Raw genomic sequence first — 17,817 nt, 5'->3', positions numbered from 1 at the left:
CTGGTGGTCTCCGACCGCCAGGGTCGTAATGACCCACAAAATGTTAACATAAAAAATGAACCACTGCAAATAACTTTATTGAAAGTGAAGGCCCTCCTTAGCAAGGACGTGTACGTAGAACAGGGATAGAACCCCTTTTTCATATTATTGGAAACTATAGGAAAATCAGACTCTGATTGCCTCAATCAAATGGTGCGAAGGGCTTTGAATTACTGTAACTGGAAGACATAACAAACTTACAATTTCAACAAAAAAAAATAACAATACAAAAAGCATACAGAATGGAAACATAATCATTTGAAAAGAAAAGCATTGGTCCACCAGTTCTGGCAGCGAAATGTGCTTCTTTTTGGGCAGCAGTGCACATGGACTCAGAAAAAATACCAGCAGTCACAGTGCAAGAGAGACAATGGCTGAAGTGTGCTGGCACTTTGTCTTATGCTGTACATTGTGGTAGGCAGAAGTAAAATGGTAATGGCAGCTGAACAGTCAAATAGATGATGTTGGCGGACCCAAAAGCCCTCTAAATAGGTATACGTGTAGGCACTGTTTTACTCATGCATTTATTGATTACATGAGGCAGCTGATATTCTTTAGGCCAGACCGAAAATGCTGTGCCTGACTCGGTACAGTCCACAAGTTACCTTCAAGGTATGTAGCCTCTGTCGTTCCCTGTGTATCTGAGCATCTTCACCATTTCCCCATTTTCTTCACTGCAGACTGAAGCGCTTTATGTTCTTGACTGTGTTACTGTTTCTCAGTTTTGCTAGCTTCATAATAAACTTGCTTTTTTTCTGCTGAATTGCTTCAATTCTTCTCTACTTGTCTTCATCGGAGGCAGAATAAGCTAGGATACTTCAGATACCAGCCCTGTCTCTTCTAGCAGTTTTCAGCAGCTGACCCACAGGCACCGACTGGTTCACAGCACACCTGCACTTTATAGCTCATAGCTCAGATGTCTCTCAGGGATCAGTTACTGCATGCACAGTGCAGGGTCAGGCTAGGTCTCCAGGGCCTAGAGAACTACACAATCATCTGTACAAACACTGCCAGCAGTCATTGGTTCATCAGGTGCCAGGAACTACTTCAAGCACATCGAAATACCATCATCCCCTGTATAAGTGTTTACTCTCAGGTGGCAGCGAGGGGGGACAGTCCAGGCCTACTCTTGGAGGTGGTAGAAGCTCAAATACAGAAAACACATAAGTAGTTCACAATAAATTACCGTTCCAGAAGAGTTCTGTTATTTAAAAAAACAAATAGAACTTTTACTCTTATTCGAGATCAACAAGTTAGTACCAGTACAATAGCTCTGAGGTTAAAAAAAAACTATTCTAACCAATCAAGCGATGCTCAGGATTCTTTCATGTGGTAACAATCTCTGTACAGCTAGAACTTTATCCTGGGCACAGTTAATGTACGTGTGCAACTCGAGGCAGCTTAGGGGTAGACTAGCTGAACACTGCCTGGGCACAACAGGGCCTCTCGGCTTTAAGTGGGATGAAAAAAGTGAGGGTCTCTAAAAGGGGCACGGACCAAGAAGTGTTATTAGGAATATTATCCAAGAGGCCTGGATGGGGGGGCGGAGCTAACCGCCGAAGATGGCGGCAGCATAGACGAGGAGCTCCGGACCGGCCCTAGCAGGTCCTGTAAACTCCAGAACTGCTCCCGGTAGAACAACGGGCTGGGGGCGTAATCGGGTGCCGGAGACTCAGGCCCAATGAAGAGGGGTGGCGGCGGCCCCCCCACCGTGGGCACTGCTGCGCTGCAGCTAAGGTGAGCAGTTACAACTCCGCTGCCTAAAATGGCGGGCTCGGGCAGCGCTAACTGAGTGACCGCAGGGGCCAGCTGCAGGCGAGAGACACAGCTGGAGTGCTGGTGCCCCGGCGCCTGCAGCCTCAGGGCCAGGGGGAGACACATGGCCTGTGTGGCCCCCCGAAAGCAGAGACCCCGGCGGCGTGGACTGCGGGGAGCAGAGGAGGCCTGCAGAGCAGCAGCCCTCCCGCTTCTCCTCCATCACATCCTTGGCGGAGGCCACACAGGAGCAAGCAATCCTCCCAAAGACTCAGTCCCACTGAAGAGGGGTGGTGGCGGCCCCTTCACCGGGCATACAGCCGCACTGCAGCCAAAGTGAGCAGTGACACCTCTGCTGCTTCAGATGGCGGGTGCACGACAGCGCTGACAGCGAGACCGTAGGAGCCAGCTGCGGGAGAAGGACGGGGCAGAGGGGCTGGGGCTCCGGCGTCTGCAGCCACAGGGTTGGTGGGAGACATACGTGCTTGGGACCCCCCCGAGGCGGAGACCCAGTGGCATGGGCTTCGGGGGTGGAGGAGACCTGCAGAGCGGCGGCCCTCCTGCCCCTCCCCCACCTTGTCCCTGACGGAAGTCGCGTGGGAGCAAGCGATCCTCACTACAGGAGGTGAGGCGTGCAAGGAGTGGAGTGACGGGGACGGGCTCTTTGGACAGGGCCTTATGAAGCGGAGCGGCTGATGGCGGCTCAGCCCCTGAGACCCGGACACTGGAAGAAAGGCAGTAGAGGGCAGCGCTGGACAAGAGGGCTGTGTGCCGAGAGGGGGTCCCATCTGCTGTGCAAGCAGGGGACAGAAGACTCACCTACCTACTGAAACCAAGGCGCTGTTGTGCCTCAATGCCTCCATTCAGGGAGGGTGAGGCTCCTGCTCTGCGCTGCCACTGCTGCTGACGACCTGGGGCCTGTGCGTGTGCGGGGACCCTGGTGAGCCTGCGCAAGACAGGGACATTCCGGCACGCAGGGACTACCTGCCTGATCCGGAAACTGTGAGGCAAGCAATAGCAGCCAGAGGCAAAGGGGAAGGCACACAAGTGCGCAGTCGGGAACACCAGTGGCCCCTTGCAGTAGGGGAACTGTACAAAGTGTGGGGGCACCGAGAGTAAACCCTCACAGCAGAAAGGGGACCAGCGTTGGTGGCAAGAGGTCCCCCACCCAAGCCGAGATGGAATACACAGGCCAGAACCATTCAAACGCTGTAGATGGCTCCTGATGGGGAAACAACGCACTAAACCGCAGGAGTCACGTGCGGCTAGCCCAGAGTGCAGGCAAAGTATTACAGCGGGGGCACCGCAACTGGCAATCCGGCCTCCCAAAATGCAAGACACCTTACAGAACATTTTGGAGGCGATTGAAGACTCTAAGAACACCCTACATCAGGAGATAGGGAAAGTATCGACTGAGTTAGGCCTGCTGAGAACTGATCACAGGAAGTTTACGGATAGGGTGGAAAACACAGGTGAGCAAGTGACGGAGTTGGGCTCGTTGCAGCGGGCGCAGAAGACACAGCTCACCCATCTCACAGACAGAGTACAGAGACTGGAACATTGGGCGGAGGACACAGAGGGCCAAAGCCGGCGCAACAACGTACGTATCATAGGCCTTCTGGAAGGTATAGAAAGCACTGACATGATAGCCTACCTGGAGCCCTGTATGAAAGAGCTTATGGGCAAGCAACCACTCACACCATTCTTCGCCCTGGAAAGAGCACACAGAGTCCCGGCAAGACCTCCAGCGCCAGGAAGACCCCCCAGATCGGTTGTGGCCAAGCTGCTGCACTACAAGGATTGAGACTTACTGCTTCAGAGAGCACGCGTCGCAGGCCCCTTTGAGGTGGAAAACACCAGAGTCAATATGTTCCCGGACTACACAGTGTCGGTACAGGCCAAACGGGTGTCCTATTTGGAACTGAAGAGAGCACTGAGAACGGAAGGCATCCAATACGCTCTGTTATTCCCCTCGAAACTAAAGATTATATGGGTCGGCCACACCCATTTCTGCCTGAACTCAGAAGAAGCATGGACCTGGCTCGAAATGTACAAAGCCGGAAAAGATGACCCAGGACCGCATGAATCTGCCACACCTCGACAACAGAAAAAGAGGCATCGGTCTCGAAACAATAGAGTGGCCCAGCCAACACAAATGCAAGCAACCCAGGGAAAAAAAGCGGTGATCAGGGCCGCTGCATCCTTGACAGAGTCGCCCTCATCAGACATAGATAACACTGCCCACACAGATAACTGTCAAACAGAGGACTCCTCTGACCATGACTTGGTTGTCTACTTGTTGATCTCTCACATGTGACACTTCAGTCAGCTGAAGACCTTCTTTAGCAGATGATATTATGACATTGTGCGGCCTTCATAGTTCGGGATCAGCAACAGACAAATAGACTTGGGCCGATCCAGACAACCGTGACATTAGCCGCTATGAAGACAGCACACGGCGAGAGCACCCCCCTTTGCCCTTGGATAACTCCAGTAGGGTGAAGACGATGGTTTGTCACAGCCTGACATCACAGGTTTGGGCAGTCAGCCGGTGCCGTACTGCCCTGGGAGGGGGAGTTGGGGATTGCATAGTCCTGCTGTTGTTACTGTTAATGTTGATGCCCAAATGTGTGATTGGTGTGTGGGGTTGGGATCAGAGAGGAACGTGGGTGGGAGCACGGGTCGGGGGACATAATAGATACATGATGCATGTCGATACTACCCTTAAATTGATGTCCTGAAATGTATGGGAGATGGGCACCGTGTCAAAGCGCCACAGCGTTCTGACATATATAAAGAGGAGAGGAGTCCACATTGCAATGTTACAGGAGTCCCATTTTACTAAGGTGGAAGCCGATCGCCTTCGTAAACATTGGGGGGGGCTACTGTTTGCCAATACCTACTCCGTATATGCGCGGGGAGCACTGGTGTGGGTGCGAGCGGGAGTCCCATTTGAACTTCTCTTGGTAAATATAGACGAGGGGGGCTGACATGTCTTGGTAGAGGGCCGCTTGTATGGAAGATTGATAATCTTGGGGAGCATATATGCCCCTAATCAGGACCAGATCGCCTTCCTCCACACACTGTTGGCTCAGCTGGCTAGACACCCAGATGGACCACACCTCTTGGGGGAGACTTCAATAGTGTATCTGGCACAGATTTGGACCACTCTACACCCCCTGTGCAAGGGACAGCAGCGATTAAAGTGGCAAGGGGCTTGAAGCTGTGGAGGTCTGGGTGGGATATGGAAGACATTTGGCGGATACACCACCCTCTCTGTAGGGAATTTTCCCACTACTCCCACACCTATCAAATACACACGGGGATTGGCCATATGTTCTGCACAGCTGGCATTAGCAACACCATTATACAATTGGAGTATCTGGGCCGCACAGTATCTGATCACAGCCCTTTACTGATCACGATGCAGACCCTTGATAGACTTCCACTGATTCCGACATGGCGCCTGAGCCCCAGAGCCATGGAAGACGAGGTCATCAGGGACAACTTAACGGCCAATCTGACAGAATACCTTACACTAAATGCGGCGACGGCCTCGACCCGAAGGGTGGAATGGGAGGCACTGAAAGTGGTGGTCCGTGGCCACTGCAGGGACAAACGGTGGGAATAAGGAGGGAGCTGACGGCTGACATCCTTCGTTTAGAAACAGCCTTATGCAGGTGGGAATCAGAGTTAGGAACCAACCCGGAGGCTCCTCGACAGCTCTTAGAAACACGGGAAGCGCACAATGAGGCAACGGAACGCCTTAGATGCCATGACTACAAAACCCACACAAATATGGTTCATGAAAAGGATGGGAGGGCGGGAAGACTGCTGGCTTGGCTGATTAAACCGGAACGCAGGGGTACGCCAATCACCCACCTGACGGCTAGGGATGGGACTATGCTGTACTCACCAATCCTTATCAATGATGAGTTCCAGTCTTACTACAGGACCCTATATAGCAAACCGCCACAGGCGTAGGTGGCTGCACTTCACAGCTACATGGGGGGCATCCACGTGAGAACACTATCGGAACAGGATAGCAAACCATTAGGGGCACCAGTGGACGGGTAAGAGGTGAAGATGGCTATCAGGAATCTGGCAACGGGGAAAACCCCTGGGACAGACGGCCTACCCCAAGAATTCTACCAAAGATTTGTAGGTCCACTGACACCACGACTAGTAGAAAGGTACACAGAGGCATACGCGAAGGGGGAGATCCCCCTCCACTAGTGAGGCATTAGAGATACCTCTGCCCAAAGGGAAACATGACAAGGCGACGGTGGCCGACTAGCGCCCACTCTCAATGCTAAACACTGACTTTAAGGTACTTAGCAAGGTGCTAGCGAACCGCCTGCTCCCATACATGGGGGATCTCATACATGAGGACTAGAGTGGCTTCATCCCTGCACGGAACATGTCAAACAACCTGTGACAGTTTTATACCTTACTGCATAATGACAGACACCCACCTGACCCAGCAGCAGTGGTCGTGTCGGTGGACTTAGAAAAGGCCTTCAACACAGTGCGCTGGGACTATCTGGGAGCTGCGATGTTGCGCATGGGGCTTGGGCCGGACTGGGGAGAGTGGGTTAAATTACTTTACACACACCCTACATCGAGGGTCAAGACTGGACGTACAATATCTGCCAGGTGTGATATCTACAGGGGGACTAGACAGGGCTGCCCTCTCTTGCCCTTGCTGTTTGCTATTGCCATACATCCGCTAGCAGAGAGTTTCAGGGCCAGTGGACGGGAGTGGGAATATACAGAGTAGGGGTTCCACACATCATCTCCCATTTTGAAGACGACCTCCTTATTTATGTACGAAATGGAAAATCGGCATTACCTCAGGTATTCCGGATGCTGAAGGACTTTGCTAGATAATCGGGCTTGCGACTCAAGAGAAGGAAGACGTGTGTGTTCCTGATGTGCGAGGGGGTGACACGTCCACTCAAGTGCCCGGAGTATGTACAATGGGCTCCCCGAACGTTTTGGTATCTGGGAATCCAGATTTACCATCACCGATAGGACTTTGGAGAGGGTAACCTGGGAGTGGGGGGGCGGGAGGGGTGGCATTCCACGCACTGAAAACTGCAGTGGCCTTCTGGCACTCGTTGAAGCTACCAGTCATGACCAGGGTCACTGTTTCCAAGATGGTGATGCTCCCTAGATTCCTTTACTTTTTCACAAACCTGCCACTGCACATACCGGTATCATGGTTCTGCACCCTAGACACATTGCTGCGAGAATTTATATGGGACGGGGGACGTTGTTGAGTGGCGCTGGGGACCCTCCACCCGAGAGGGGGGACTCAGAGTCCCGGACTTCAAGCTATATTATCTGGCGGCTCAACTAAAGGGGCCGGCGTGATGGCTAAAGGAACTGGACTTATTGGAGACCGCCCTGAATGGTAAAGTTGAGCGGGGGAGGATCTCTTAGCCCGACTGCTCAAGAGAAGACAGGGCTCTGTTAGACCAAACATATTGGTATACACAGCCATGGTTGTGTGGCGTAGGGCCCTTAAGACAACCAACACAGCTATCCCCTATGCCCCGACACTACCTCTTACGGGCATTCCACATGGCGAACCAAGTACCTCTTTCACTCCCACACAATTAAACTCTTGGACGGAAGTAGGGATCATTACAGTGGGTGACTGCTACCAAGGGGGGATGCTGATACCCTTTAGTGACCTGGCGGAGCAGAGGGGTTTACACACTGGCCAATTTTTTACTTATGAGGCTATTGCAAGGGCCCTGAAGGGGTTGTGGGGAGACAGCAGAGAAGAGCCTCCCACGACAGCTGTCCTCCAGACAGTGCTAGTTGCCGTACGGGGATCTCACCTGATCACATGGCTCTATAAGGCACTGAATGCGGTGATTGAACGACCACTAGATGGACTGCGACTCAAATGGGACACAGACATAGGCAGGAACATGACAGACTCTGAATGGGCTAAAATGTTAAACTCTGCACTGAAGATCACACGTAATACACAACTGAAGTATATACAGTACAATTACATTCACAGGACATACCTCACCCCACACAGAACTAATCGGATATACGGGGTGCAGACAGGAGTGTGTCCCCGATGCCAGGTGGCTGATGTTGATTTACGCCACATGACCTGGGAATGTCCAAAACTAAGACAGTACTGGGAGGGAGTGGTTGCTCGGCTCAGCATTGCCCTAAATAGAAAGCTGGATGATGATCCGGAAGTATGTTTACCCAGCTTTTTTGATAGACCCTCAATTAAAAAAGGGGGGAAAAGGCTTGCGTACCTGGCATTGGTGCTGGCGCGTAGGAGATTGGCGATGGCCTGGAAAAATAGGTATTGACCCTGGCTGGACACATGGGTGATAGATGTTACACACTGGGTGAGGGCGGAGGAGAGGGCACTGAATAGAGAGGAGCCGAAAGGGCTGAGGCGCCGACTGATGGTCACCATGTGGGCAGAAGTGGTAGACAACTAGGAGACACTGGACGCCCCCACAGACGATGACTCTGACGGGACATAAGTCCAATGTGAGCCAGTAATGGCTGAGTGCTAACCAATAATCGGCCCGCATGGTCTTCATTTGGGGCGTGGAGGCCTCCCTCCCCCTGCCTGCCGGCCCATCCACCGCCAGGGGACCTGGGCTGCTTGGTGGTCCTCTACCACCCCACCCCATCCACAGCCCTCCCCGCTCAGGAAAAAAGCTCACACTGAATGCGGATCAGTGGAGGAGCGTGCAGAGATGCGCAGTAAGACAAGATCAGACAGCCACAACCACACACCACCTGGAGGTAGTACAGAAGTATGGGCAAGTTAATAAGTTTCATGGTTATTCAGTTATGCTTCTTTATATTTTTTTATTGGTATATGGTATGGAGGACAAGAAGTATTCAGGCCTGCAAAGCTATCATTAGTGGACGATGACTCCCTGTCTCGTAAACATGCCACTGGAAGAATGTGACAACTGAGTCGCCACCAATGTGCAAGGGTCTGAGTGGAATAAAAATCACTAGGTGGTAATGGTATTATCATGCATGTAATGGACATTCAAAAACTGCATAGTGATGTAATTGAGAAAACTGAGTATTATATTATGACCTTGTATACAACAAAAGAAAATGAAACATACTTGAAATGCCGATAAACAAATTTGTAAAAAAATCCAAGAGGCCTGGCCTATGTAAATAGGAGCATGGATTAAACATGAAAACCAAAGTTCTGGGCTTCCCGTAGCGGGTCACTCTACTGGTATTTTGTTGCTTCTCTGAGCTTTCTGTTACTGCTTCTACATATAGCACACAATAAGTGACATATACCTAAAACAAGCCAGGACTACTACTTTGCCAGTGGTTGTTAGCTGTTTGAGATAAAGGAGTAACAACAATGATGAGGTTGTAAATAATATTTTAAATGTTTCAATTTAAAAGAACATGAGACTAAGAATTAGGCATTACAAAGGCATGTGCTTAATTTGTGTTAAAGAAAAAAAAAACACAGGTGTCTGGGCCAAAGTTTTGCTCAGAACCTAGCAGCCAACACTATAGTAGTCGGGCTTGCCGGACACCAAGACTGCATACAGGGCCACACTGGGACTGAAAATGGGCCCAACCACCAAAATAAAAGTGGCCCCTATTAATGAATTAGAAAGCTCAAAAAGTGGCCCATCTGTGCAAATTGGGGCAGTTTTGAACTTGTAAAGACATGTTTTTAAAGGCATGAGAGAATGCAAGAATCTGAGTGTGTGCAGGTAATGTTTGTTTTAATATCAGAGAAATCAGCAGTAAAAATTGGTCTACCAGATCATAAAATACGCCCACTAAGAGGCCACAAACTCAGACCACACACTGAATGGTGAGATCAGCCCATCAGGCACTGCTTGCTTGCTTGCCTTACAGGCCAGTCCAGCCCTGGCTGCATAATCTCTTTAATCCATCACCATCTACTGCCTGCATCTTTTTCTCACACTTTCATGTTCTTTTTCATCCTTGCTTTCTTTCCTTGTCACTATTTTTCCATCTTAATATTTTAATTGTTTTCTCACTTTTGTGTTTTTCCCACTTGTGCTCAGGGTGATAGTCTGATTAGAACAAATACAGGCCAGTGCCTACAAATGTGTGCAGATGGGTCCCAACAGCTCACATTAAGGATTTTCTCTTCAGCACCTTTTTTTCTCTCACTCCCTCGTGAACTTCCTCGAATTCCCTTTACTTCACAACTCCCAAAGACAGTGCACCCACTCACTTGGGATCAGTGCATTTTCTTTAACATTTGCCCTGTCAATACTTTGATAACTATGTACCCTCTTCATACACATTTGCATCAAATCACAATTGCAACTGGCACACATGATCATTGCTCTACCTGATCTGCAGAGAGGCCAAGTATTGAATGACAATTTCTTTGAACATCTGTTCGACCCTTTATAGGCACTCTGAGAAATTCACACTTCCTTAATCCTCTACTGCCCTTCACAGCTCCCGATCCTAGCTCTGATTATGACTACTGAAAAACCATTTCATTTAAACAGTTTAGTGGAAATTTTCGGAAGGAATGCCATTTACCTTTTCATGGTAACCAATTCATAGAATGTTTTTTGGGTTGACATTGGCTTTTAGATGCTTATTTTTTAGGTGTAAATACAATGGTTACAGATCTTACTTCCAAAACAGTTTTGTCAGAGATATGTATTTCAGTGCTTTACTACAGGGGACATTATTTCATATTTATATCTTTTACACTGTCAAACAATTAATTCAGATGCTTTTAATACGCTGACCCATCACCACCTGCAAACACCATCCATCGTTGACACCTCACAACCGCTAACTACCATCAATCCCTTTCCCTAAAACCCCTTATCATACCTGTACTACACTAATCGCTGAAGCCAAAAAGCCCTTTCTGCCCCATAACTCAACTATCACTAAACAAATAAAATCACTGACTTCCCCTAACTCCACCGATTCCGAAACCCTAAAAACCCCTTTCCACGCCTAAACCCCACCCATCCCATAGCCCTTAACACACCCCAGTATACCCAAACTTCACCCATTCTTGAATCATAAAAAACCTTCACCGCTCTTAAACGCCAGCCATGCATGATCCATAAGAACCTCTCATCACTCTAAACTTCTCATCCCTGAATCCTAAAAAGCTCTTTCTACCTCTAAACTCTACCCATCAATGAATTCCTAAAACCTCTCACCACCCTAAACTCCACCCCATCCTGAACCCTAAAAACTCTTCATCACCCAAGCTGCCACCCATCATTGAACCCTAAAAACCCTTCCCAACCCTAAAGTCCGCCAATCCATGAATCCTAAAACCTCCCAACACACTTACAGTCCACCAATCCCTGAAACCTAAAAACACCTCACACACCTAAACATCACTCATCCATGAACACTAAAAAACCTTTGCTACCCCTACACTCTACCCATCTCTGAACCCTAAAAAACACTTTCAATGCCTGAACTCCAATTATTCCTGACCCCTAAAGCCCCTCATCACCCTAAACATTACCCATCCCTGAAGTCAAAAGCCCCACAATAATTCTAAACTCCTTCCAAGTTCAATGCAATTTTGGATTTTTCCTCAAAATAATATATCCTTAAACTAGTCTTTCTTTGAAATTAGTTTTCCATGATTTGGTTTCCTCCAGTGTGGTTTCTCAGTTTTCATTTCTAATTAATTAAAACACATCACTTAATAATACCTAGAGGCTAAGTATGTACTATACAGGATGAATACAACAAAAAAAACTACAGAAAAACAATATCCTGGAAAAAAGAAACACTCTTTATGAGTGTAAGATTAAGTAAAACCTGAAATAGAAACAGAAACTACATCGCTGATAAGGATTACCTAAACCTTATTTCCATTCATTAAAAAAAAAAAAATGATCTTTTTTTTTGGCTTTCAAGTTCAGGGCATGAATATTGGGCCCAATAAGTACTCGTTGCAATGCCTTTTTTAAAGACTGACGGGTATGAGACCAAGAGGGGGCAACACACCTAGGGGGTTATTACAACTTTGGAGGCGGTGTTAATCCGTCCCAAAAGTGACGGTAAAGTGACGGATATACCACCAGCCGTATTACGAGTTCCATAGGATATATTGGACTTGTAATACGGCTGGTGGTATATCTGTCAATTTACCGTCACTTTTGGGATGGATTAACACCTCCTCCAAAGTTTTAATAACCCCCTTAATGCCCTAGGGCATCTCTAACATGCCCTAACAAACTATTGGAGTTGCACATACTTTCAGGCCCACCTGCTGGGGTACAACAAACCTCACATAGGCCACAACTTACTATAAACACACGTCTCATTTAGATGAAATTGAAGGGTCCCCTTCATGAGCAAATACAAAGATTAATGAGGGAGTACCGGTATGTGGAAACCCTACTTTGGGGTGCAGATAAAAAATTCTTTACTCCTCATTCGGGATCACCACATTGGGCGACATTTGGAGTGGGTAGCATATGCATTCATTTCAAGATTTGCAGCAACAGTTCACACTATCCCACACCCAATTTTATAAGTATCTCAAATTACGACATGTGTTGACAGAATAGCAAGTGGAGCTTATCAATGTTCCTAATTTAGTCCTCTTGAAGCAAAACGCTTGATGGGTCACCTTGACTGAAGGGGCATTTACCATATATACTCTCTTTGATTTGCAATGCCCCCAAGACAATTGAGAGCCTGTAACAAAAGTGAGAACAGTGAATCAGTGCCCTGGAAGACACTGAATGGCAGGAGGCATGCAACGCCCCTCATGAGATTCCTATCTTGTAACGCTTGCGGCTAATCCAAATACACTATCTACAAAGTACCTAGTTCACGCCACAGCATCTTTGGCATGATGGGATGCTCCCTCAGCCCTGATGTGCCTGATGCTAGTTCCCAGAGGCTGACTTATTTCATATGTTGTGGTAATGCTCTAGTGTGTCACGCTACTGGATGCAAATGGCCAAAACATTTTCATGAATTATAGACGGACCTATCAAACTTTGTCCTAAAATAGCCCTGCTCGGTTTCCTGGAAGATGTGAGTGGATTCCGAGGGGAACGCAGCCTTATAAGGCTGGCAACTGTAGTAACCAAGGGAGGTATTGCATGCAAATAGAAATCCCAAGGCACACCAACATTGTTCAAATGGAGATCCAGAATGGACTGATGTGCAGAACAGGAAAAGCCCTTTTATGTAGCCAGGGTTTGCCTCCAAAAGTCCCACAAGACATGTGACAGATGGTGGGAATACTACAACATAATTTATCTCTGTTGATGCGGGATGGGACGAGGTTGAGTAGTGGCATGGTTTCATTTTATTATAATTTCTGTATGTTACTGCACACATTTATTGAAAATCAAAGAAAAAAGATTATATAAAAAGTGCTTTACTCCTCAACTTTTAATCAGCATCCACCAACCATTAGCAATGTCATTGCCTAGTCATAGGGATAATACTTTGTAGTTTTAAAAGGTGGTTCACATGCACTTCATAATTGGGCTGCCTGACTCCCATGGAGTGTCTTTGTGTCCCACGGGTTTGGAGGGGCCTGCACTGGATTCCCGCTGGTGGATTCGTCCTCAGCACCAGCAGGGTCCCTTAGATCCCTTGTTGGATCCTGAGCGGCACTGCCCACAAGACTACGACCTTCCTAGATGCCCGCTTCAGTACTGACACTCCTGGCAATGCCAATGCCCCCACGCTATCATCCCCATTGTCATTCCCTTCTCTAACACAGAGCCTGATAGGCGTCGTCTGATGTCGGCTCCAGCGCCACTCAGGACCATGCCCTGCTAGTTGGAGCTAGTGCCTTTTTCAAACCTGGAGAGGGAGATGAATGGGAGTGGTCTGAGGACCCTTATGGATGCCAGCATTCCTAGGATTATGCAGAGGACAACTGGTATAAGGAACTGGCTGATGCAAGTGGGTGAGACACCTCACCGGACACTGGCATGGTCTCTCCTCCTACGGTGGCCATGGAGGAGGGTGCCTCATTTGCAATACAGGTGAGAAGAGCAGCTGAGTTCTTGGATCTTCAGTTGTCCTCAGTGACAGTGAAGATGAATGTCTTGACAGAGGTGCTTCAACAGGGAGTTGCCAAATAGGAACCCTTACTCTCATTTATTGAATCCCTCATCAATGTCCTACTACCGGCCTGGTCCAAGACCTGCACAGGGGCTTCTGTGCACAGGACAATTGCCAACTGCCATCCTACAGAACACAGTTTCCTTGCTCAGCACCCCACCCTAGAGAACTGTTGGTCTTAGCTTCCACTTCCTGAGTCATCTGGTGCATTCCCTTCCAGCCCACAGGCTAGTGAATCTAAGAGGCTGAATACCTTTGGTAAGCGGACGATCTCTTCCACAAGCCTAGCACTGCAATAAAAGAACATCACCTGCCTGGGATTCGGTTGCGCTATTGCAGCCCATGACATCTGAGGAGACCTGTGGCATACTTCACAGGCAATTGCTGATGGCAGAGACACAGCAAAGTTCACCATTATATGCAGACTGGATACGACTGACTGGCTAGGCAAAGCAATTTCATTGTCAGTGGGCCTTAAGAACCACTGGTTTATCGAGGAATGTCCAAGATGTGTCGATGGTCATGCTCTTGGGTGGTTCTCGGCTTTTTGGTGAGAAGGTGGACTCAGCGCTAGAGTGCTATAAGGATAGCAGAGCTAAGGCCAAGCTCTTAGGCCTATCCATTGCCCCTTGTCAACCACAGTCTGCCTTATGCCCCTTTTGTGACAATGGAAGTGGCTCCCAGCCACATTCATTCCCACCTAGTCACCATGTCCAATAGGCTTCCCAGCCTTTTTGTGGCTGAAGACAAGGTTCCCGCAGACCACGTCGGGGTGCTAGCAAGAGGTCATCCCAGTCTACCACTCTCCTGGCAGCCAAAGCCTCCAAACCCCTTTAGTGTGCCCTCATACCAGCATGGGCATCCAGTGGAAGCAGGACACGCCATCACCTGCACCACTGGTAAACAATAACATCTAACAAGGTTTTCTAGATAGTCCAAAGGGGTCACTCCATCCCTTTCTGGGCATCCCTCTACCCATCTCTCCCACTTATGACCAGCTGACAGAGGACCATCTCTCCTTGCTCTATCAGGAAATGTTGGCTCTCTTGGCCAAGGGAGAGTGGGCAGGCATCAGAAGTAGGACATGGTTGCTACTCCTGCTACTTTCTGGTGCCCAAGAAGGAAGGGGGCCTCAGTCCTGCCCTATACCTGTGCCTTCTCAACTTCTACATAAAAAAGGGAAGCTCAAGATGTTCACTCTAGCACAGATCCTGTCTGCCCTGGACTCTAAAGACGGGCTTGTGAAGATAGACTTGCAGGACACTTATTTCCACATCCTGTCCTCCCTGCTCACAGATATTACCTGTGGTTCACGGTGGACCAGTAACACTTTCAGTTCGCTGTGCTCTCCTTTAGCCTTACCAATGCCGTCAGGTGTTCACCAAGGTGATGGCGGCGGTTTCAGCACACCTGCAGAGGTTGGGGGATTCAGTCTTTCCTTACTTCGACGATTGGCTGTTGAGGACAGGATTGCCCCAGGCAGTCATGTCCCACCTCCAGACTATGGTGAACCTCTTGCACTCTCTGGGATTCACTATTGATGTGCCAAAGTCACACCTGACTCCTCCTCAGACGCTCCCTTTCATCGGAGCGGTTCTGGACACTCCATCCTCCTGAACGCCGAGTCCAGGATACTCAGACTATGATACCAATGTTTCAGCCTCTATCCTGGATCTCGGTGAGACTTACTCTGTGGCTGTTTGGCCTCATGGCCTCCTGACAGTCACAATTGCCAGTTGCCATATACGGACTCCACAGTGGCTCCTGAAGTACCAGCATCAGGGGAATCTCTCTGTCAATGATCCACATCTTGGAGGGAACTGCAAAAGACCTACAGTGGTGGCTGACAAACTGCGATCGGGTTAGTGGCAGACTCCTGTGCCTTCCACAACCAGAGCTGACTATAGTGACAGATGTGTCACTCCTAGGCTCACATGGCCATCTGGGAGAGGTGAAGTTCAGAGGACTCTGGTCTCCAGGGGGGAGTGCAGGCTCCACATCAGCCTGTTGGAGTTTCGGGCAATTTGATTGGCATTGAAAGCTTTTCTTCCCTCCTTAAGGGGAAGGCTAGTGCAGGTGTTCACAGAAAACACCACAGTCATGTGGTACTGCAACAAGCAGGGCGGGGCAGGGTGGGGTCAAGGACCCTTTCTCAAGAAGCCCTGCATCTCTGGACGTGGAGGGAATGTCAGGGTTTTTGTCTGGTGGGTCAACACCTGAAATGCTCTCTGAACACCAGGACAAACTTATCTGCTGATGCTTAGCAGACCACGAACACCATCTCCACTCATAGATAGGTGGTGCAAGGGCCCTTTGTAGAGTGGGGAGACCCTTGGTTAGATCTGTTCACCACTGCCAAGAATTTGCAATGTCAGCTGTTCTGCTTGCTGGATTTACCAAGGTGTCTCTCACCTGGAGTCACTTTTCATCTCAAGTGGGGTTCTTGCCTCCCGTATGCCTTTCTGTCTATATCACGCCTGCCCTGAGTTCTCAAGAACATCAGGAATGACCGGGCCAAAGTCATTGTAGTGGCTCCCTATTGGGCATGGAGAGTCTGGTATTCTGAGATATTGAGCATGAGCATCAGTCCTCCGGTTGGGCTGCCTCTTCGGGAGGATCTTGCAGCAACAGGGGAAGGTTCTCCTTCTTATACTTCATGCCCTCCATGTTCATACATTGAGATTGAACAGCAACAGTTCACAGCTTTCAACCTTCCTCCCAAAGTCTGTGATGTTATTCCGGCAGCCAGGTGGAATGTTCTATATCCAAAAACATCAACCCTCTGCCTGCACCCCTCTCTCAAGTCTTGTTATTGTTTTATCTTTGGCCCAGCAGGGCTCTGCTCTGGGCAGATTTAAAGGTAACCTATCAGTTATTTCATCAGTTTTGTGGTTGCCAGTCCAACCTTCTTTGCTCAAGTCACATGTGGTAACTCGGTTGCTCATGGTCTCCAAACATATTTCCTCCTGCCCAGGACATTCATCATGTCCAAGTGGGTAAATCTTGCCTTGACCTTTTTGATATGCACACCCTTTGAGCCACTCCACACTGTCCAGTCCTTTTTCTGACCTTGATGGCCAGGAGACTGCAGGCACTCTCTTCTTACCATCTTTATACCACCTTCTACCCAGACAAGCTAGTCCTTCAAACAGGTGCCTTCTTTCTTTCAAAGCGAGTGATACCTTTTCTGGTAGGCCGAAACGCACCTTGCCTACCTTCTTTGCTCCTCCTCACCCTTCTAAAGAGGAGGACCCAAAAAAAGAGCTGTCTTTCTACCTCGTTCGTACCAGGGAGTTCTTGGTGGATAATGATTTCTTTGAAGGGTATGTAGGAGCCAAGAAAGGGACAACCGTGCAGGAATCAGCCATCTTAAGACGGATAGTGTTCTGCATAAAGATCTGCTATGCACTGGCCAAGAAACAACCCCTGAGGGTTTGTGTGCTCATGCCACCAGAGAAAAGGCTGAGAGCACTCAATAGGGTCATGGAGTTTCTGTCTTGGACATCTGCCAGACAGCAACTTGGGCACATCTGCACACATTTACAAAGCAATACTGCCTGAACAGTCAGGTCTATCGTGACAGGTAATGTGCCCTTGCAGGACTTTTCAGTCTAAAATCTGTTTCGCATACCCACCTCCAGGGAGGTATTACTTGAGTACCTAGTCTGAGATAAGGAATCTACGGCTAGAATTCTCTATCAGTTTAAAGAGTTACTTGTCTTCAGTAATGCCTTATCTGGTAGAAACTTTATCTAGTCGTAGATTCATTACCACACTCCCATCCTCCTCTTACTACGAACTGATTACAGTGTAAGGGTCATCCTTCTAAGGACCTTTGAAATGCACACAAGTTTGTCAGTGTTCCTCGTGGCTCCATGCTTCTGGCGTGGGGTGTTGAGAAAAGAAACTGACATCAGC

At 48.7% G+C, this 17,817-nt stretch overlaps 1 protein-coding gene across 1 annotated transcript in view; it reads left to right on the top strand.

Annotated features, from left to right (window-relative positions):
* The window catches only part of LOC138285298 (ficolin-3-like), a 165,527-nt gene that overhangs the window by 104,201 nt on the left and 43,509 nt on the right, over positions 1-17,817 (top strand). The gene's annotated exons all lie outside the window — the stretch shown is intronic.

Source organism: Pleurodeles waltl, chromosome 3_1, assembly GCF_031143425.1.
Source record: "Pleurodeles waltl isolate 20211129_DDA chromosome 3_1, aPleWal1.hap1.20221129, whole genome shotgun sequence".
Lineage (NCBI taxonomy): Eukaryota > Metazoa > Chordata > Amphibia > Caudata > Salamandridae > Pleurodeles > Pleurodeles waltl.
This window is presented reverse-complemented; position numbering and strand designations above follow the sequence as displayed.